Source organism: Bufo gargarizans, chromosome 5 (assembly GCF_014858855.1).
Source record: "Bufo gargarizans isolate SCDJY-AF-19 chromosome 5, ASM1485885v1, whole genome shotgun sequence".
NCBI lineage: Eukaryota > Metazoa > Chordata > Amphibia > Anura > Bufonidae > Bufo > Bufo gargarizans.
This window is the reverse complement of record NC_058084.1, coordinates 15,801,695-15,825,506: the sequence shown is the minus strand read 5'-3', so window position 1 is coordinate 15,825,506 and position 23,812 is coordinate 15,801,695. Positions and strand designations below refer to the sequence as shown.

Genomic DNA, 23,812 nt, shown 5'->3' with positions numbered 1-23,812 from the left:
AGGACAGTCCACAGCTCCTCTACTCCAGGTCACATGACACCCACGTGCTTTCACTGGAGCTTCGCCCAATCAGCGCGTCCAGGGTTACCAAGGGATGGGCGGCGCTTAAACGTAGGCGAGGCGTTAGGCGCACCAAGGGGGCGTGGCGTGCCTGTCGCAAAGACCTTGCAGGGGCGTGGTCACAGGGAAACGAGCGGGGACGTCTGCGTATCGCTCGGGGGGCGTGGTTTGGGAGGGGCGTAAGCTGTCGGGGGCGGGCTGCTCGGTGGCGGGGGAGGCAGTATCGGCACGCAGGTCCTCGGTCGAGCAGCGGAGCAGGAGAGCCGGCTGTGTGGACGGTAAGCTGGCGGCCGCCCGGGGTGGTGACCGACGGTGGGGGAGGGGGAATCACTGCGGGGTTGCCGAGCAACGCGGGAGCTGAGTGTGGAGGCGCCGCTGCTCCTCCTCACACCCTGCTCCTCCACAAAGAGCCCCCGCATGTCTGCCGTGCTGTACGTGTGACATACGGTGCGCCCGACTACATGTGCGGAACCTCACCGCACTGCACGCATGTACAGAGCTGCACATCATATGCCACATATGTGTCCTACATGTCTGCACTGAACCACACATACATACTACATGCCTGCACTGGACCACACATACATACTACATGTCTGCACTGAACCACACATACATACTACATGTCTGCACTGGACCACACATACATACTACATGCCTGCACTGAACCACACATACATACTACATGTCTGCACTGAACCACACATACATACTACATGTCTGCACTGAACCACACATACATACTACATGCCTGCACTGGACCACACATACATACATACTACATGCCTGCACTGGACCACACATACATACATACTACATGCCTGCACTGGACCACACATACATACATACATACTACATGCCTGCACTGGACCACACATACATACATACTACATGCCTGCACTGGACCACACATACATACATACTACATGCCTGCACTGGACCATACATACATACTACATGCCTGCACTGGACCACACATACATACATACATACTACATGCCTGCACTGGACCACACATACATACATACATACTACATGCCTGCACTGGACCACACATACATACATACTACATGCCTGCACTGGACCACACATACATACATACTACATGCCTGCACTGGACCACACATACATACATACTACATGCCTGCACTGGACCACACATACATACATACTACATGCCTGCACTGGACCACACATACATACATACTACATGCCTGCACTGGACCACACATACATACATACTACATGCCTGCACTGGACCGCACATACTGCATGCCTGCACTGGACCGCACATACTGCATGCCTGCACTGGACCGCACATACTACATGCCTGCACTGGGCCGCACATACTGCATGCCTGCACTGGACCGCACATACTGCATGCCTGCACTGGACCGCACATACTGCATGCCTGCACTGGACCGCACATACTGCATGCCTGCACTGGACCGCACATACTGCATGCCTGCACTGGACCGCACATACTGCATGCCTGCACTGGACCGCACATACTGCATGCCTGCACTGGACCGCACATACTGCATGCCTGCACTGGACCGCACATACTGCATGCCTGCACTGGACCGCACATACTGCATGCCTGCACTGGACCGCACATACTGCATGCCTGCACTGGACCGCACATACTGCATGCCTGCACTGGACCGCACATACTGCATGCCTGCACTGGACCGCACATACTGCATGCCTGGCGCTGGACCGCACGTACTGCATGCATTGCGCTGGACCGCACGTACTGCATGCCTGCACTGGACCGCACATACTGCATGCCTGCACTGGACCGCACATACTGCATGCCTGCACTGGACCGCACATACTGCATGCCTGCACTGGACCGCACATACTGCATGCCTGCACTGGACCGCACATACTGCATGCCTGCACTGGACCGCACATACTGCATGCCTGCACTGGACCGCACATACTGCATGCCTGCACTGGACCGCACATACTGCATGCCTGCACTGGACCGCACATACTGCATGCCTGCACTGGACCGCACATACATACATGCCTGCACTGGACCGCACATACATACATGCATGCCTGCACTGGACCGCACATACATACATGCATGCCTGCACTGGACCGCACATTCATACATACATGCCTGCACTGGACCGCACATACATACATGCCTGGCGCTGGACCACACATACATACTACATGCCTGCACTGGACCGCACATACATACATGCCTGGCACTGGACCACACATACTACATGCCTGGCGCTGGACCACACTACACAGATATGCTACATACATGTACCAAGCTACTGATATGCATACATGTACCAAGCTACTGATATGCATACATGTACTGGGCCAAACACACATACTACAAACATGTACAAAACGACACATACTACTTACATGTAACATGTAATGAACTACACATTATACACTACATATATATAGCATGTACTGAGCAATGCAGATATAACACATTCATGTACTGAGCCTTATATGTATACTACATACATGTAACATGTCCCAAGCTACATAGATGTGTTGCATACATGTACTGAACAAATCAAATTCTACATACATATGAGCTATATACTACATACATGTAGCATGTACTGAGCAATGCTGATATTACATTCATGTACTGTCACATGTATACTACATGGATGTAATCTACACATGTACATGTAACCTATACCAAGCTACACAGATATCATACATACATGTACTGAGTCACACACATGCTACTTACACACTAAATCCACCCCAAAAACTGCAGGTGTTACTTGTGGTTTTTGGTGCGGACCTGAACTACAAGTGAAAGGGGTGAAATCCACACAAGACACCATCACCCAGAGCTGACGTCACACGTGACAATCCACACGGCAGGGAGAAATGTCTAATGTCCTGTACTACACACGTGTAATCCGCATTTTGTTATGTGCGATACTTTTCATGTCTTTCCCTCTCCCGTGAGATATGTGATGCCCACAGTTCCCCCTCCCTGATAGATGGTACGATCCGGTGGGTACTTGCTGCTCCTTGATACATTGTTGCCACTTGTCTGGATTATGGCAGTGTAACAGATGGTGGCCCCTCCACAACAATAGCGCCTCGTGCCGCTGGCCGGTGTGGATGTCCCAGTGACATCAGCCCGTGACTCACCCCTTCCTATAAGTGGGTGACGCACCTTCCCTCGGCCTCCTGACGGGCGCTGACCTCTGTCCTGTTAAATCCTCCTGAGGTTACGACGCTGTTCACACTGCAGCCTGCCTGTCAGTGTGGGGTCCTGCCTGTGCTGGGGCGCCTGATCTGTGGGGGTTCATGTCCTTGTCCCCACCATCGAGCCAGTGTGCAGGGTACTATACCCAGGACCTCCGTGTTTTTTTTAATTCTTAATCCAAATTGAGAAGCAGCCCCCGCTTCTCCCCCCAGGAGGACCTTTAAGTTGCACAGCTCATGGACTTCCAGGTGATTTATGTAATGCTTCCTTTCCCCTCTGGGGGCGCTGCAGAGTATCTCCCACTAGCCAGACAGCCTGTGACCAGGGGCATCCTTGCAGCGCTGGGTGCACGGATCTTCTCTGCTGCTGGTGATGCCGCTCCTCGGGGCTTCTGTTTCCCGGAGACTTGATCTCTGGTGACTTTATCCTGGAATATGTCCCGCTGCACAAAGTCACAGAATAGGACTTTTTGGTGTCGGAGAGTATCAGAAGACGGACGTGTTAGACTTAAAGGGGTTCTCCAGGCCACAGATATTCGTGACCTCTCCTCAGATTGGTGGGGCACCTGGCACCTCTACATATGCCACCACTCCATACGCGTCAGTCCCCCACCAATCTGAGGATAGGCCCTGAACATTTGTAACCCAGAAAACCCCTTATGGTATTCCCATCTTGGACATTGCGGGCATATCACCTCTGGGACCCGCACCTATACTGATAATGGAGCCCACAAAGCGCTGGATGGCGCACTGTGCCCTCCATTAATTTCTATGGGACTATCGAAGATAGCTGAGCACTGGCTATTTCCATAAGCCCCATATAAGTGGATGGAGTGGTGGCTGCGCTTGCGCAGTGCACTTCCCATTCATTTCACTTTGCTGGCTCGGTTCTGAGGTGGAACCTGCACCGATCAGAAATTGGGGGCATATTCTAGCGATATGCCCACAATGTCCAAGACGGGCCAGACCTTCAAAGGGATTATCCAACACCAAAAATGCCCCGGCACCTCAGAAAGGTTATCCTTACTCCTTACCCCTCTCCCCGGCACCCTCGTCACTCCTGATGCCCCCCGGTGCCAGATGTTTTGATCCGCGTGACGGGGAGATGCAGCGGCTGTACGGGCATCAGGAGCCACGCGGGTGCCTGGGAGAGGGGTAAGCATAACCTGTATGTGGTGCCTGGGCATTATAGGGTGTCACTTGCTAAACTCTGTGAATTGGCGCCGCTCCAATGCGTAATTTGTTGCTGTATTCCGAATCATCAGGCCAGTAGTTCGGGAGCCGATATGCAGTAGTGTCTGGGTATAGTCAAGGGGGCGGTCCTTGGTACTGGTGCTCTGAGCTAATTTGCATACTTTTTGGATGATTTCCGGACAGTAAGTCTCCATACGCACGTGTCTCCGTAGTGCTCCCTCTGACAAAAGTCTGTGGGTGTTAAAAATGAGCGCTGAACTACCGGAAAACTGTTCCATAACCGCCGCGTGTGAATAAGCCCTAACATACATGATGCAGTGTTTACTCGTACATTGTGCGGTGTTCTGCCCGGTTACTGAACACTTGGCATTGGTTACTTTTTGGCAGTCGTGACGGGTGTGTGATGTGCGGTAAACTCTGTGCGACTTCAGGGGACGCCTTGTGTCTGCAGCCTCGGACTAGCCCTCGCCTAAGGCAGGACTTGTTCTCAGGTCCCATATAAATGCATCCAGTCACACAATGGGTGCGATTCGGGCTGGGGCGACCTCAGAGCTGTACTCGTAAGGCTGGCCGAGGAGCTGTCAGGATGTAGCGGTATATTACGTGGCAGAGTGACTGAAACCGAGCGGTCACATTAGTCAGTCGGGTGCCATCGGTCACACCCTGTGACTGCAACACAGTTGAATTTTTGGTTGAGACTTTGCTACCGTAGAACTCAATGCAAAACATGGATACCGGCCGTGTGCATTTTGCGGATCGCCCGGCCCATAATAGAACGGTCCTATCCTTGTCTGTAATGCGGACGAGAATAGGACATGTTCCATATTTTTGCATATGCCACGGAATGGACATACGGATGCGGACAGCGCGCTTTGAAGTGGATGGGTCCGCATCCAATCTGCAAAAACTGCGAATCGGATGTGGACAAAAAACACTTGTGTGCATGAGCCCTTACTCCCACGAGTTACAACCTGACCATAGGTTTAACCCTTCCGAACTCTCAGCATCTTAGATCCCCGCGGTGCTGGGAGTTGGTGTCGGTTAAACCTGCGCTCGGGCCATAAAGATGAACAGAAAACCCATCCATATTATGCTTCTCTGTAGCCATAATTGGGGCTCATGTACACGAACACGTTTTTTGTCCGTTACGTTTTTGTTTTTTTTGCAGCCCATATGTGGAATAATTCATAAAAAAAATGGAAATGACTGCATTCCGTTTCCGTATGTTTGTTCCACAATAAAATAGGACGCGTCTTATTATGGTCCGCATTACGGGCAAAGATAGGACTGTTCTATTAGGGGCCTTCCGTTCCGCGAAATGGGCACAGCCTGTATCCGTGTTTTACGGACCCTCAATTTGTGGACCGCGAAACGGTCGTGTGCATGAGCCCTAAATCATTTCTTTCTCCTTAACCCAACGTGAACCTCCTGCGTCAGGGTGGCGCCCCACATAGCCGCTACTATGCCACCAAAAGCCCCCTCCAGCACTTCACCTCAGCTCTGAGATCCGTCAGGCTGTTCCGGCACAGAGCATCCTGCTGGATCCTCACCGCCGGATCCACATTGACTCTAATGGTGTCCGGCAAGGATCCGGCCTTTTTCTGACATGCAGATGCCAGCTTTCGGCTGAACAAAAACCATTGCATGCAACAGCCGACAGCTAGCATTTGCGCCAGATCTCTGAAGCGAAGATGTGAATGAGGCCTTAGAAGAAGCAGAGCTGCAGTGTAAAGCATGGGTGGGGACTGACCGGCAGCCGGGTTTTTCTTTTCTTCAATAGCAATAAAAATAGGTTGATGCATCAACGTTTTTTTAGCTGAAAGGCACAAAGTTTGGCGCGTATCTATGCCAGGTGTGGATTTAGTGTTCTCACTTTAGGACAGTCCAAAATGCACCAAATATATCGCGGCTTGTGACTTTTTTAATAAGTTTGGCTCCAGAGAACGGTGGTCTTAAAATCGGGGGCCTTTGTGTCTCATTTCCTCGGTGTTCAAGGCCTCACTGCTTGCTGTCAGTGAACAGAAAATAAATCTATGGAGAGAGACTGCTGCAATTTCTGGTTCCACAAAACAAGCCAAACCTTGACGTTTGTCCTAAATTCACCCGGTTCTCCTCGTGCCGCGCCTCCACCGCTCCCCTTTCAATCCTACAGGTCCTTCTTCAGAGTGAAGCTGAAAGAGTTGTGGCATCGGCGGGGTCCACCCTCCAGATAAACCGTCAGTGTTAGGGGGTTGGAGTTCCCCTTTAAGGCTCGGTTCACACGAGGTTTGGGTTGCGCACTGAAGGTTTGTGGATTTACGGGCCGAGCCTGACGTGAGCTGGGTGTATCGCCGGTACGTGCCCCGGCCGGATGCTCCAGAGGCACAGTAACCTAGTTTCTGGGTGACTCATGCAGTTTTTGTGCCATTTGGCTGAGCCTCTACGTGTTCGTCATCATTGGCTGACGGTTTCTGTTGCGGTGCACAATTCACAAAAAGCAAGCAGTGTTGTGGGGAAGAAATGGAGGTGTCACAACTGGTGCCCACCACTCTGGACCAGCCATCTTCTTCCTGTGGCTCTCTAGGTGTTGCGAAACTACAACCCCCAGCATATTCTGATGGGGAAAAGGTGTCCTTAAATCGGGTGTCATACTGGTGGACATAATGTCCTGTTCCACCCTAATGTCTGTCTGTCCTCCGTGCATGGCCGCATGTACTACCTAGCAGTCAGTGCCCTTGCTCTCGCATTCTCTTCCCAAGCAGTATTTGGCTGTTTCCGTGGCAACCCTCCCCTCACCAAGGTGTTTCGTATATGCCTGATGGATAGCGGAGCTCGCGTCTCCCCGCTGTGGATACAAGGCCATTAGGCTGTGTTCACATTTGCAGATTTGCTACTTTTTGTGATGCGAGTTGCATGAAGCTGTCACCTGACCCAGGGGCCCGGCGGAAACCCAGCAGGAGCGCATGCCGAAAGTCCGCAGCGCTGCACGGTAGCAGCAGCGTGGTGGCGGAGGTCAGACCCTCGCCAGTCGGGTTTTCACTTGGATTCTGCCCCTAGTAAATCCTCTTGAAATGCGCCCACGAACCACCTTCACTTGATTTCAATGGGAATTGTGTGTCGCAGCTTTATCCATGGAGTTTTGAAATCCGCTAAAAACAAAACGGCACTTGTTGAAGTGAATGCCGTGCGGGGAAGACGGCAGGTTAGCGCAGGCGGATGCGCACCATTGGGTTAGGCCTCTTGCACACGAATTGTGCCGGCCGAGCCCGTGCTGCGCACCATAGCGCCGCCACATGCGGATCACGGACCCATTCACTTAAATGGGGTGCACTGCTTAAAAGTAGTGCATGCCCTACTTTTTTGCGGCGCGGAGGCCCGGACAGAAATCCCACGGAAGCACTCCGTGGGATTATGTGCCTCCGTTCTGCACCGATCTTCCGGATTGTGGACCCATTCAAGTTAATGGGTCTGTAACCGTGATACTTGCGGCCGGTGCCCGTGTATTGTGGACTCGCTGTTTTTGCCGGCCGGTATACGTCCGTGGCCGGGCAATGGAAGTGTACATGCGGCCTTAAACTGCACGTGGATCCCCGTCTGGTATTAGGCAGATTTCTGGTGTAAAGGGCTTACTGTGTGAGCATATCCCTAAAGGGACATTCAGGAAATTTCTGCCGCTAGTTTGTGCATCTTCTCTGCAGATTTTGCTGCCATCATCATCTTTTGCAACGTAAGGCTATATGCGCAAAAAAAAACACGTAAATCGCATTCACTTTGCTGTATTATCGCATGTGATCTGCACGGTGCGGGGTCTGACGCACAAATCTGCGCGCTATTCGGCAGGCCTGCTGATGTCTCGGACCTGCACGTGTGACCGCGAGCCTCGTCGTTCAGGTGTCAGAGAAGGCAATAATGTGGGCACGTCTTTACACCTGTGCCCGGCTGCAGGCGGTCAGGGATCCCCCCCATCATGATGGCGGATCGCCGGGTTCTCCTCTGTGTCTTGGCATTCACTTGTGTTACTCATCATTTCTCACAGGGCGTCGTCTTTGAAGTGAACAGATAAATGACTTGTGGTCACGACCAGAGCGCTCTGCGGCTTTATAGGAATGTCACATTTCCTTCCACCGTGGAGAGAGTCGCTTTCCGCAATCTTGCGCTGTAGCGAGCGGGGCGAGCAGTAGAGGTTTTCAGTGCTTGTCGCTGGTGACGAGCGGAGATCTGACAAGCAAATAACAGAATAAACTTCATATCAAACCTAACCACCCCCCCCCACGGCTTCATTCACATAGGTTTTTTTTCTTTTATGGCTGCATTCACAAGATCATATTTTCGCTCCGCGTCCAATCTCTGTGTTTTTTTTTTTTTTTGGGCGATGGCACCCGGACCCATTCATTGTTATGGGGCTGCAAAAATGCGGACAGAACACAAATGTCATCCGATTGCTGCCCGCATGCGTGTGGCCACAAACTAGGGAACATGTCCTATTCTTTTCCATTTTGCGGACAAGAATAGACATTTTTACAATGGGGGCCGAGAAATGTGCGCAATGCACACAGACCGCGTCCTTATTTTGTGGATACCATCATGTGAATGTAACCTAATGGTGCTAAAAACTGGACTTTTATTTATTTTTTCTTTGATCTTGTTACATGAAAGTCTGTAAAATACTAAATGCTTTACACTGTAGGGGCAGAAACGTGATACAAAAACTTTGGTCATGTAAAAAAAAAAAAAAAAAATACTGTGAAAAATGACACACAGTATTTAGTTGTTTTTCATAATTTTTTTTTTTTTACATGACCAAAATTTTTTTTTTTTATCACGTTTCTGCCCCTACAGTGTAAAGCATTTAGTATTTTACAGACTTTCATGTAACAGGATCAGAGAAAATATTATGTAAAGTAGGGGTGGGCGATATGGCCTAAAATCTATATTGCGATATAATTTGAAGCATGTGCGATATATATTGCGATATAATATTTTCTTCTGTATGTATACAAATTACAAAACTTGCCCCAGAGGCAGTGCCATCAGCCCCATGGCATTTGCCATCATCATCATCATACATGATTGTCCCTCAGAGGCAGTGCCATCGGCCCCATGGCATTTGCCTTCATCATACATGATTGTCCCTCAGAGGCAGTGCCATCGGCCCCATGGCATTTGCCTTCATCATACATGATTGGCCCTCAGAGGCAGTGCCATCAGCCCCATGGAATTTGCCATCATCATCATACATGATCGTCCCTCAGAGGCAGTGCCATCAGCCCCATGGCCATCCTTTGCAAATAGATCCCCCACCCCAGAAGGATTGCTATACTTACCTTTCCTGCAGGGTGCTCGGCAGTCCGCAGGTGTCGCGTCTTCTTCCCAGCATGCATTGGGCGGGACCTGACGTCACACATAGCGTCAGCCAACAGGCGGTGAGAAGCTTCTTCAATTCGCTACAGCTCCGTGGTCATATCGCGGTCCGGCAATATATGCGATATGGACAAAATCTGTATCGTTGCACAGATTCATATCGCATATATTGCCCACCCCTAATGTAAAGCCACTTTTAAGGTGCAGCCATACAATGTTTATTTTTTTGTAGACTGGACCCAAAAATTCCACACCCAGACCATACTGTGATTTGAAATAAACGCCAAGAGATTAAAAAAATGCAAGGAAGTGGTCGTAAAAGAGCGATACAACGGATACCGCGTAGACACAGCATTTAAAAAAATATATATATAAAAAACACCTTTTAAAGGGGATGATGTCTAGGCCTGGTCTCTCCTTCCTGGTCCGCTCTCAACGCACAGGGACAGCCAGCTCAGCCAGTCAGCGCCCCCCCCCTCGGCCAGTGATTGGCTGCGTGTGAGCAGCGGACACCCCGGGATCGCTGGGTATCCCTTTCTAGCAAAGTTTTCGGCTCAGGTTATGTAGTTACGTTTGGCCAAATGTAAGTCGCAGAAAGACTGTTATAATGAAACCTAAAGTATGGGGGGCGCTATTTTTTGCCTTGTCAAAAAGTCCAAAATATAAACTTGACATTGGACAGGATGGCCGTGAATAATAAGCCCTCGGGTTTGACCTCCTGGTGAGCAGAGACGCGTGCGGCCGCGGTACGGTCTCCCGTCAGGCTCTGTTCGGTGTAATTACGACGTAGCGATTAGGTGATTATATGTTGCGGCGGTGAATCGCCTTGTTCCTCTCCGCGTGAATCTGGTAATGGCTGTTTTTACAGAACGGTTTCAGACTTTTGTGCTCTTAGATGACGACGACGCCTTAGAACACGGAACGCGCTGCTGCCTTTCCCACACGATCGCCGTCCTGCAAAATAACAGCCTGTCTTCTGTGGAAGAGAAATGACCTTTTGTTTTTTATTTTTCCCAGTGATCTATTGCACCACTACGTAGGTGTATTCACCTGCAAATCAGGGCAATGACCCCCGGCCGGGGAGGACGGAGCCGCATGTACTGGGTCTGTACACATTAGAGGACAGGTGGCTAGTTTCATCAGAATCCTTGACGCAACAGATGTCGGAGGAAAGAAAGATCAGTCCTACTGTACTTAAACATGCCCAATCCATTGCTCTCACAGCAGAAAAGCCTGCAACGGAGGTTCTAAGCTGAGCATGCACGTGTGTGGAGGGGTCGGCAGTTGACGGTGTGCGTCCACCTTTACGTAGCAGCATCCATGCAGACATCATTCACCACCACTAGGACCTACAATTTCATTTGGGGTTCTCCACTTTTGACAATTTTTTATTTATTTTTTGTTATAAGGATCTACTGACAGTGATCATCTGCAGGGGGACCCGACAACAAGTGTCGACCTCCCGCACAGCGCCACCACTGGAGAAATGAGGCACTACACAGTTCCCCTTGGAATTAATGGGGAATTCCGTTTTATATTAAAGGGGTTATCCAAGAGTATAAAAAGCTCTCCCATATGCCGGGCCCCTCGCAAAAAAATATATTTACCTGTTCCCCGATCTGTAACGTTGTACTCGGCTGTCAAAAACTGGACCAACCCTAGAAATGAATGTAGCGGCCGAGCACATGCCAGACCGGCCACTTTGTTCATTTTGGAGGTTCTCCGCTGGGTACTGCGCCCCCCCCATTTTCATGATCAATGGGAGTCCCAGCGGTAGGACCTCCACCGATTTAATGGTTATCCTGTACTCTGTGGATAAAGGATAACTTAAAGGGGTTTTCCCATATTTTGATACTGATGACCTCAAGATAGGTCATCAGTATCTGATCGGTGGGGGTCCGACACCCAAGACCTCTGCCCATCAGCTGTTTAAGAAGGCAGCGGGGCTCTTGCCGTACATTGTATAGCAGTGCTCGATATCGTGCTCGGCCCCGTTCACTTCATTCTTAGGAACGTTGGAGATGCCCTAGGTCGGACCCCAAGAATGACGGGGCGGCGGCACTGGTGTAGACCTGCATCCCCTTCATCGTCTTTCCCAGCCATCCCCCCCCATGCACGGCAAACGTAGCTCTGCGTGAAAGGGGCCATAGTGGGGTCCCCTGTACATCGGGTGACCAAGAGTGCTGCTCTGCAGAGAAACCCAGCGAGGAGGGTGCAGCACTGGATCAGTCCCCCATTATCATAAAGTGATAGCATATCCTATTGATTGAGTCAAAAGACTGCCCCTTTAAGTCCCATGATTTTTTTACAAGGATTTTGGCCCAAAAAGCGTCGCGAAAGAAAATATCCTAATCCCATTGATTTTAATGTTAATTTGCACCATAGGTCATTTGACGTCTTCATTCGTGCATGGAGTTGATAATGGACATGTCATTTCTTACCATGTCCTTCATACTGGACATACAGCCGGTGGCCACGTGTGGGTCATCTCCACTGAACGGGGCTAAAGGGCGTCAGGTACAAATGTAAAGTAAGGACATACACTTCTCCTCCTTCCTTCTAGACCCTCCACCCTTCGGGGTCATGCGCTGTAGGGTCCATTACCTCCAGGGTCCCCATGGTTGGACAGCACAGGAGGCCTTCATGTCCTGCTGCAGATCTGGTTCTGTCTGCAGATCGTTGCTTGCTTTTTCCCAGTCTTTTTGTACGTTGCGGAGCTTTCTCACAGGCCCCGGAGGTTTACTGTTCCCATGTCCATTATAAAAGCTGTGTTTGTGTAACATGCCATGCCACCGATGGAATGCAGTGTTAATGGGGGTCGCCCCGGAGCTCAGGACCATCCAGTTTTACTGGAGCTCCGCTTATTGACATTGCCAGTCGCAGCCAAGTGTAAGAGCGACTTGGCACAGGATGGTTTACCTTGGGTCAGAAATATCCAAGTTTTACTTTATGGAAAGGATATGGAAGAAGAGAAACACATTTTAATATCCTTTTCAGGATTGTATTGGCTTTTGCTCATTTCTGCCTTGAGCTTTGGCAGTTGGATGGATCTCTTCAGTCGAGATTTGGGAGTTTGTGTTCGGTTGAATACATGCATCTGCATTTTACTTGGGGGTTTTTCCACCTTAAATAAGTTCTGTACCTTTTTAAAATGTAGCAGGGTTGAGGAAAAAGGCGAGGGAGCGCCTGTCCCGATTCACCGAAGAGTACTTGTAGGGGAAAATGTCAGGCATATCTGATTGTTTGCTGTATTTTTTTATGGTGCAGAAGACCCCAACATATTAGGAATGTGGAGGATGTAGTCTTCGTCATACAGGGTGATGTATGTCACCCTGTCAAGGCTCCCGTGTATATTAGCCAGATCTTCAGGACTCATTTGTCGTGGTGTAATACCATATTTCTCCTGCAGTGGCCACTGTAGGGAAAATGCGTAGCTGCCACCTGCGTTCATCAGTGATTACAGCTGATCCCTATGGTTTAAAGGGGTTATCCAAGATGCGTCACAATCCTGTGCGACCTCCACTTCCAGGATCATGTGCCATACATTGGGCTTGTGATCCAAGCCTGAGATTACAACCTGCAGCGCAAGCTTGACTCTGAATCTCTTGCCAAAGCGCTAGCGAGAGATTCAGACTTGCGCATTCGCTGCAGGTTTTAACCCCTGGCCGAGATCACGTGTCAAGAAGAGGCGACCACACGGATGGCTGCACATCTTGGATAACGCCCTTTAAGGCTAGGTTTCAATGTTCAGGTTTTTGGATCCAAAGCCGGCGATCATGACCAGAGGACTCATCTGCAGAAATATATATCGCGAGATTTTCTTCATCTCGCTTCTATGGCATTTACTGCATCAAAATACTAAGCCGAACTCTATGTGCCTCATTAACAGAGTGATAGAAGTGAGACAATGTAAGTCTTGCAATCTTTGCAGAAACTTCAGAAAGACCTCCGCGGAGGACATACGTTTTACAGTAATGAGGAGCCCACATTAAGGGGGTATTCCAGTGGGGGCATATCCTAGCCAGAGTGGGGAGGGTCTCCCCAGGTCCGGCCACCACCAAGCACTCTTCCCGTAGTAGTGAATGGGAGCGCACTGCACTTGCTCGGCCACCGCTCTTGTTCATTTCTATGGGGCCGACGGAAATAGCTGAGCCAGCACTCGGCTATTTTCGGCGGCCCCTTAGAAATGAATGGAGGGCAGCTGCCCTCCACCACTTTCGGGGCTCTGTTCTCAGTGTAGGTGTGGGTCCCACCTCTGGAACCCACACCTATCAGACAAAGGGGACAAATCCTACCCCTTTAAGGTAGATTTTAAAAGAATCTGGTTTGGATACAGAAATCCGAACCCGATTCGCAAAACACTACTCGCAACCCATTCCTGGCTTTGGCTTCAAAACTGCATCCAGCCCAGCCTAACATTCGGGTCTCGCCAGCATTAGCAGATCGTGGCGGCATAAATGTCAGCTGCATGTAGCGGTATTTGTCCAACCCAAACCCGGCATTTATTATTTATAGTTAATGGGGATCCGGTGGCTCCCGGCACTATCTGGCTAGGCCGGATACGGTGAAATCCAGCAGGTTGTTCCTCCGCCAGAACAGTCTGCTGGATCCCAAAAGCGGATGTGGACATCCCCTTAAGCTGCTGGACCAACAGCAATATTAATGACCTATCTTCAGGGTAGGCAATCAACTTCTGAACAATGGGGTCTGACCTTCAGCTCCCCTCCATCAGCTCCCCTCCAATCAACTGGGGCTTTAAGGCTTAGGGCTCTCAATAGTATACCAACCACAGCGCCGTCCTTCGTATAGTGGCTGCGCTTGGTACTGCAGTTCATCTCATTCACTTGAATGGGACTGACGGCAGTAAGACTGGTAGATGTGACATCAGAGACTGAGGTAGAGGCCCTTCCAACAGCTGATCGGAGAGGGTGCTGGCACCCGGACCGCCACTGATCAGATTTTAATAACGTATCCCAAGGTTAGGTCATCGATATTTAAAGGGAGTCTGTCAGCAGATTTACCCCTTTTTAACAGTTGCCATTATGCTGTAGCCGCAAAACAGACGATTAACACAGTACCTTGATACGCTTTGGTGGACATTTAAATCTGCCAAAAACGAACTTTGATGAGGGCTCGCAAGTGCCCAGGGCGGAGTCCACCGTGTTGGAGCCCAGGCAGCTCTGCCTCTTCGGCTCTTATCCCCGCCCAGCCTCCTCCTCTGCTCGCCTATCTGTTGTCTCTCCCCCTCAGCGAGATCCCGCGCCGACGCGATGACTTCCTTGGCCGGGGCATGCGCACTGCAATGCCCATTGCTGACACGGCATCGCAGTAGCTTATGCGCATGCCCCGACCAAGGAAGTCATCGCGTCGGCGCGGGATCTCGCTGAGGGGGAGAGACAACAGATAGGCGAGCAGAGGAGGAGGCTGGGCGGGGATAAGAGCCGAAGAGGCAGAGCTGCCTGGGCTCCAACACGGTGGACTCCGCCCTGGGCACTTGCGAGCCCTCATCAAAGTTCGTTTTTGGCAGATTTAAATGTCCACCAAAGCGTATCAAGGTACTGTGTTAATCGTCTGTTTTGCGGCTACAGCATAATGGCAACTGTTAAAAAGGGGTAAATCTGCTGACAGACTCCCTTTAAAGGGATCTCACCTCAGACATAGGGGGCATATCACTAGGATATTTCCCCCCCCAATGTCAGATAGGAGCAGGTCCTCTCTGGGACCTTCAGCTATCGTTAGAACAGAGCCAGCAAAGAGAAGGTGGGCGCATCGAGCATGTGACCCGCACCTATCAGACATTGGGGGCATATCCTAGCAGTATGCCCCCAATGTCTGAGGTGAGGCAACCCTTTTAAGCCCTGGATAACCCCTTTTAAGGGTATGTCCCACATAACGGCCACAAAGACGAAAACAACCCTAACGTGCTAGTTGGTGCAGTGGAGAAGTGTCTAGTAAACTCAGGCTACTTTCACATTAGCGTTTCTATTTTCCAGTGTTGAAACCCGTCATAGGGTCTCAATACTGGAAAAAAAAAAAAACGCTTCCGTTTTGTCCTATTTCATTGTCAATGGGGACAAAACGTAACTGAACAGAACGGAGCGCTCTAAAATGCATTCTGTTTCGTTTGGTTGCATTCTCATACCGGAGAGCAGCACGCTGCGGTTTTCTTTCAGTCATTGGATGCGGAGCAAGACGGATCCGTCATGACCCACAATGCAAGTCAATGCGGACGGATCCGTTTTCTCTGACACAATAAAGAACGGATCCGTCCCCCATTGTCTTTTTCAATGGAGTTCTTAACGGATGCAGACGGTTGTATTGTCAGTAACGGAAGCGTTTTTGCTAAACCCTGCCGGATCCAGCAGAAACGCTAGTGTGAAAGTAGCCTTAGGAGTGCTGCGAGTTTTGGTGGGTAAGGCAAACTTTTGAATCCCCTCTAAGACCAGAGAGCAAATGGTGATTTGGGGGGGGGGGGGGGCGCTCCAGCTGCGGCAGAGGACTGAGACTTGTTCCCATGAGCCAGCCTGCCACCCACAACATCTCCTCACCAAGGACTTGCCGTTTCTCCCTCCGCCGCACGGTGTGGATTTTATATTTGCGTAAGACCCATTTTTTCCCTTGACTTTGCTGATGTCTTCACCCTGTCTGTGACCTTGGAGGGCCGAGCATACGAGAGCAGTTGGGGCAGGAATATCGGACGCACACACCCAGCTGCTGCTGTCCTGTTCGCTGCTGGATTCTTACCCTTGCACTGGGGTCGGGCTGGAAAGGCCACATCAGCTGGTAAATTTAGTCTATGTCGTTGGCAGGTTTCCTGCCCCCATGAAACATTCCTTACCTTGCAGATTATGTGACAATCTAAACCAGCAAAGGACGGATTGTGCTGGACACCTTGGAAGAATCAGATCAGGAGCCATGTTCTCTGGGCCCAGGTCTTTGGGGGGGTCCCTCCACTGTTTGGGGTTTCCATTGGTTAAGAGCAAGTCCAGTATCACTTGTCGGCTTGTGTCGGTGATATCTTCAAGACTTGAGGTGTCCATACACCTTCTATAGCCGTCTGCCGATCACTCGTTCAGTCAGCACATGCTCGGTTGAAATTTAACTTGCTCGACCCTTATCCAGTTTAATTTTTTTTCGTAGCCAGTTCTCGTAGAACATCAATAATAAAAATAAAAAGTTTTTTTTTTTTTAAATCACAAAAAGTTACATCACAGGTTAATGCTGCCATGGTCTCCCCAGTATTTAGCTTAGGGATTTGCGTTAAATTCTAGGGGCCATCTCCGGCTAGTTAAGGGCAGAAATTCCACCGATTGTGCCCGAAGACCATTGACATTGTTGACGAGGGCTACTGGAACCTGAAAGGAGACCAGGACTAGGTGGTGCAGGAACCGTTTGTGGGGTCCTTTTTTATTACCCGATAAGTCATACGGAGGCATGAGCCGACAGCACTGGGGTCTCATTGCAATCCATGGATCCAATGCTGAGAGGCCAGGAAACCTGCCACCTGAAAATGCGTTGTCCAGAGCTGATGACCCCTTAGCAGGGAACGGTTTAGGGTCCGTTCACATGGCCAGCACTTTAAATAGAAATGCCTTTTCTTGTCCGTGTCTGCGGACAAGAATAGGACATGTTCTATTTTTTTTGCGGAACGGAAGTGCGGATGCGGACAGCACACTGTGATGTCCGCATCTTTTGCGGCCCAGTTGAAAATAGATGGGTCTAGATCTGTTCCGCACCCATTTTGCGAACGGGTGAATGGACCCTTATAATGTAGGATTCCCAAGAGTTCTTGCTTTGCTGTCACTTCTGAAAATGAACGCTGATGGCCGCTCCCAGCCTCGGACACCCCGAATGTCATTTTCTGACACGTGAGGTTTCGGTATCGGATTTCTCACAACTGACCGGTGTGTCGTATCACGATCACGTTGGTTCTGCTCCAGTAGCTAGACAGATCCTAACTATGCAAGGTTTCTTTCCATTGTAGCTTGTGAGACTCCAGAGTTTTGGCATGTTGCTTTGCTATTCCATAAACGTCATATTGTCCGGTTCGGACTTCCCAAGAGAAGCGGAGCGCGTAACTCGCCAATCTCCAGCAGTCCTGTAGACCTGAATGGAGCGAGAGATGAGACGTTTTTCATCAGGACATCGCCAGGCCGCCGGTGAGCCGTCTGCATGGCCTCAATGTGCTACGATGGCCTGCAGCATCTCCGGACAGGTCTCCCATCAAGCACGTCTGGGACGTCATCGGTCGGCAATGGTAAAGGTGGCTGCCAGCAGCAGATCTTGATGATTTATGTGTCCGAGTGCATTCAGCATTCCAGAACATTCCTCAGACAACCATTTATAACGTGTTGATGGCATGTGCGTATTTCTGCAGGTGGTGCTCAATACTGAATGTTTTTGTTTCCATTTTTTTATCATTAACGTGTCTGTCGATCCTTTGATTTCCACTATTCCCCAACTTTTACTTCTTGGTGCTGCCGTGTCCATGTTGAGGAGCATTTGTAGACTTCTGGTTTCCACAGTACCTTCTTGCTGAGCTTCGTAGGACCTCCTGAGTGTCATGTCACGACTGTTCCTTCTACCTTCACCATAGTCATTAAAAGCTTTTCCAATGCTTGACTTCACTAAGTTTTGTGTTCTGCGGAGCGGCTTCACCGTGGTACGAGGTTAATCAGCCAGAAGTCTTTAGTTCCTGGAGGTAGACCTGCAGACCCAACATGAAGACTCCAAAGTTGGCAGCTCTCGACACTGCCCGTTGTCTGTCTTCTGCGTGGCGGCGGCACATATTGTAAAGAATGCCTGAACACCGTGGAATGCGGCAGCCAGTTACCGCAGTGTGTGAATGCCTCCTTATTGTGTCGGCACGCCTCCTGTAATATGCTGGTCTTTCCGGTGCCACAGTCATATCTCTTAAGTGTGAATAGAGAAAGGAAGAGAAACGTCTTTGATGCGGAGAAAGGCTTGGAATGTGGGCCAGTGTTCTCCGGCCGGGCATTATACCCAGCTCTTAGTCGGCAGCTGGTCTTTGAGGGGCCGGCATTGTGCCTGTAATTCCCACTTCATCCTCACCAGATACTTGGAATGCCTTTGAAGTCCTCCCCAGCCCCCAACATTCAGTCCGCCTGTGCAATGAGAAGCTGATCTGTGCAATTTCCAGCAGCCATTGCCCGTAAAGTGTACAACTTGCGGTCTGTCCCTCACTAGATATAATGTTGCATTTACACACGCCAACTGGGCAGGCAATGATTGGGAAGGAACCTTTCCTTCCAGATAATTGCCTGCTCATCAGAGGAGGTGCGAGATGCGTTTACAGGCAGCAATCGCCTCCACTGTGTGGAGACAAGGGGCCATGGCTGCAGTCGCTCCTCCCTGTATAGATGCATTGTTTCTGGCTAGCAGGTCGCTGTTTATGCAGCACGATCTTCTGCCCAGAAACAATGATTTTGGTGTCCGCATAAACCATTATTTCACAATTTTCTTGTTCATTGGGTGATTGGTGGCACCGTTACAGGGGAACGAACGCTCATATGAATGTTCATTCCCAATAATCTGCCAGACAATAGTCCTGTGTAAAGCATTAATTTTATAATCAGTTGTCATTTCTCACTTTTACTTTATTATGTAGTCAACCGGGTACTTTATAGTGTTAACACTGCCCTTAATTTACTCCATTATTCTTGTATTTTTATTAATGCCATTATAATGACCACTATGGGAAAGACAATGACTATTAGATTACTGCCTATGTACAAGAATATAACTACTATAATACTGCTCCTATGTACAAGAATATAACTACTATAATACTGCCTCCTATGTACAAGAATATAACTACTATAATACTGCCTCCTATGTACAAGAATATAACTACTATAATACTGCTCCTATGTACAAGAATATAACTACTATAATACTGCCTCCTATGTACAAGAATATAACTACTATAATACTGCTCCTATGTACAAGAATATAACTACTATAATACTGCTCCTATGTACAAGAATATAACTACTATAATACTGCTCCTCTGTACAAGAATATAACTACTATAATACTGCTCCTATGTACAAGAATATAACTACTATAATACTGCTCCTATGTACAAGAATATAACTACTATAATACGCCTCCTATGTACAAGAATATATCTACTTTAATACTGCCTCCTATATACAAGAATATATCTACTATAATACTGCTCCTATGTACAAGAACATAACTACTATAATACTGCCTTCTATGTACAAGAATATAACTACTATAATACTGCTCCTATGTACAAGAATATAACTACTATAATACTGCTCCTATGTACAAGAATATAACTACTATAATACTGCTCCTCTGTACAGGAATATAACTACTATAATACTGCTCCTATGTACATGAGCACTTTGCTTGGTTTGCTCATGTCTGGGTTCCTCACATTTGCAGCTGTTGAATGACTACAAGTCCCAGCATGGTATTGGTTGTGATGGCTGCAGCTAATATCAGGCCACATATTGACTACAGCTGATCTGTGGACTCTGGCCACTAATATTCAGTGTAAATTGTATAATTTGACCATATGTTTCCATGTTAATTGACTTCCTCTAGTTGTTGGGTTCTGATCTGTTTTGGACTCTTAGTTCCCTTTTATCTTTGACTTTTCGCTCTCTATATATATATATATATATATATTTGTGTGTTTTTTATTGAGTGTTAAAATGAACCAACTTCTAGGTTCCTGGGAAATATTGAGCCTCCTCGTCTGGCAGCAGAACTTTTCATGGTTCACACAGGAACTCTGAGAGATGGCTGGACCGTCCCGAGCTCTAAACCCCAGGTCAGGTTCTGTCGTGATCAGCGGCTGGTGAATTGGCTTGTGTACTGAAAGAGTCTGTCCTCGCTGCTCTGAAGGTTGCCAGAAAACGCTTGGGGTCTCCAAAGCAAAGAGCGAGCCAAGACCTCTACTATTTATTTTGACATAAAAATACATGTGCCCAGCAAACGGGAGGCTGTGAGGGTATCTATAGCCGCGCTGACGCGATTCCCCTCGCTGAGGCACACACCATCTGGATTCCCAGTACAGGGGGGTAGTATGTCATCCTTTTATGATTGCTGCTTATGAATTCCTAATATACAAATTTTAAAATCCTCCCAAGGACTCGCTGCCTAATCAGTTTAGGAAATCTTGTTTACGTTTCCCCAGTATCTCATCAGACTCGGGTGTTTTATTTTATTTTTTATTTTCACTGTATCACTTTATAATTCAGGACAACAAGTGGACTGAAGCGAGGCAGTGACAACCGTACTGAGCACAAGAGTATTCTGCTTAGTGAACCAACACTGCACTACTGTACTCTGTATTCAAATATGTGTCTACTATAATACTGCTCCTATGTACAAGAATATAACTGCTATAATACTGCTCCTATGTACAAGAATATAACTACTATAATACTGCTCCTATGTACAAGAATATAACTACTATAATACTGCTCCTATGTACAAGAATATAACTACTATAATACTGCCTCCTATGTACAAGAATATAACTACTATAATACTGCTCCTATGTACAAGAATATAACTACTATAATACTACTCCTATGTACAAGAATATAACTGCTATAATACTGCTCCTATGTACAAGAATATAACTACTATAATACTGCTCCTATGTACAAGAATATAACTACTATAATACTGCTCCTATGTACAAGAATATAACTACTATAATACTGCCTCCTATGTACAAGAATATAACTACTATAATACTGCTCCTATGTACAAGAATATAACTACTATAATACTACTCCTATGTACAAGAATATAACTACTATAATACTGCTCCTATGTACAAGAATATAACTACTATAATACTGCTCCTATGTACAAGAATATAACTACTATAATACTGCCTCCTATGTACAAGAATATAACTACTATAATAGTAATATTCTTGTACATAGGAGGCACTATTATAGTAGTTATATTCTTGCACATAGGAGGCAGTATTATAATAGTAATATTCTTGTACATAGGAGGCACTATTATAATACTGCCTCCTATGTGCAAGAATATAACTACTATAATACTGTTCCTATGTACAAGAATATAACTACTATAATACTGCCTCCTGTGTGCAGGAATATAACTACTATAATACTGCCTCCTGTGTGCAGGAATATAACTACTATAATACTGCCTCCTGTGTACAGGAATATAACTACTATAATACTGCCTCCTGTGTACAGGAATATAACTACTATAATACTGCCTCCTGTCTACAGGAATATAACTACTGTAATACTGCTCTCTGCACAGACAGGAGTATTGTCATGTAGCACTGAGTATTTTCGGCAGTCATTGGCAGTAGGTTCTCATCGGCTGATGTCAGGGTCGCAGTTTTACCTTTTGTATATGTATGTGACTCTTCTTGGCTTTGAGCGCTTTGCGGTGATTTTCACGGCGCTCTGTGTGGGAATGTGAGCTGTGCTGCGGGGCATCTGAAGATTTCAAAAGCTTCCTGCACATTTTTCCTTGGTTTATAATGACTGAACTGCAGAGAATTGCAGCTGAAAGTGAATGTACATCAGGAGCAAAAGTATACCGACGCCTGGGTGCGCGCTGTCCACGTGTGCTGAGGGGACGCTGCTGGAGCGGCGGTTTGTGTGGATCCAGCAGGAATATTCCTTGGTATATTACCTGATTCCAGAGGACTGCGTTCATAGCTCTTCTAAGCTGAAATCTGAATTTCCTGGAAAAGCTGTGAATCTTCAAGGGTTAACCTTTCCCGTATCCGCAGGAGTGTGTGATCGGTGGAGGCCCGAATCCTGGGGTCCCCGACTATCACGAGGATAGGGGCCTGTGGCGGATACATGTGCGCTGCTGCTGCCAGAGACAGCCAAGCGCCATAGTCTTAAGTAGCTCCGTAAAGATGAACGGAGCCGCAGCTCGCTTGACTACCGCTCCTTTGAATTCTGGGGGTGTAGTATCCGGTTCTCATTATCAGTGGGGTCACAGCCGTCCACTCCTCACCGATCAGGAACTTATCCCTCTTTCTGTGTATAGCTGATAGGTTTAACCCTTAAAGGAGTTGTCTCACTTCAGCTTGATTTATTTTTCCATCACATTATGCACTTCTCGTTTCCATGGCTATGACCACCCTTGAATCCATCAGCGGTGGTCGGGCTTGCACACTATGGGGAAAAAGCATCTGCCTCACTGGTCGCTGGGACCGCGATAACGCACATAGACTTTTTTTTTTTTTGGGGTTTTCTGGGATTACAATATTAAAATTGATAGCCGCTGATATCACGCTTCCTTTCTGCACGCAATTTAGCCACTGCTCGATGCGCGGCGCCTGGTATACAGTGAAGAGCGCTGCGGCCCTTACAAACAGCTAACTTGGGGGGGGAGGGGGGGTCGGACCGCCACCAATATGATATCGATGCCCTGTCTTAAAGTATGGGCCATCAGGATTCTGAATCCCACAAACCCCTTTAACTAATGAAGTTCCTCCAGTTTCTTAAAGGGGTTTTAGATGAACAGTCCATCTGTCCGCAGTTCTGTCCCTATGACACCGGCTGACCTGTTACATGTGCGCTCGGCAGCTGTGTTGGTCCCATGTTCATATGTGCCGCATTGATGAGAAATATGATGTTTTATTATATGCAAATGAGCCTCGAGGAGCAACGGGGGCGTTACCATTACACCTAGAGGCTCTGCTCTCTCTGCAACTGCCGCTCCCTCTGCACTTTGCCAGGACCAGATGTGGTGATGTTTTCATTGTCTGGTCCTGTCAAAGTGCAGGGAGCGGCAGTTGCACAGAGAGCAGAGCCTCTAGGTGTAATGGTAACGCCCCCGTTGCTCCTCGAGGCTCATTTGCACATAATAAAACATCATATTTCTCAGCCATGCGGACACATATGAACATGGGACCAACACGGACGCCTTCAGCTGCCGAGCGCACATGTAACAGGTCAGCCGGTGTCATAGGGACAGAACTGCAGACAGATGC

At 48.4% G+C, this 23,812-nt stretch overlaps 1 protein-coding gene across 2 annotated transcripts in view; it reads left to right on the top strand.

Annotated features, from left to right (window-relative positions):
- Positions 1-246: 246 nt before the first annotated feature.
- Positions 247-23,812, top strand: part of PTP4A3 (protein tyrosine phosphatase 4A3) — a 65,417-nt gene continuing 41,851 nt past the window's right edge. Inside the window, exon 1 of one of the 2 annotated variants that reach the window (XM_044293780.1) lies at positions 247-338. The gene's annotated coding sequence lies outside the window, so the exon portion shown is untranslated. The remainder of the gene's footprint in view (positions 339-23,812) is intronic. The other variant, XM_044293778.1, reaches the window with a different exon arrangement.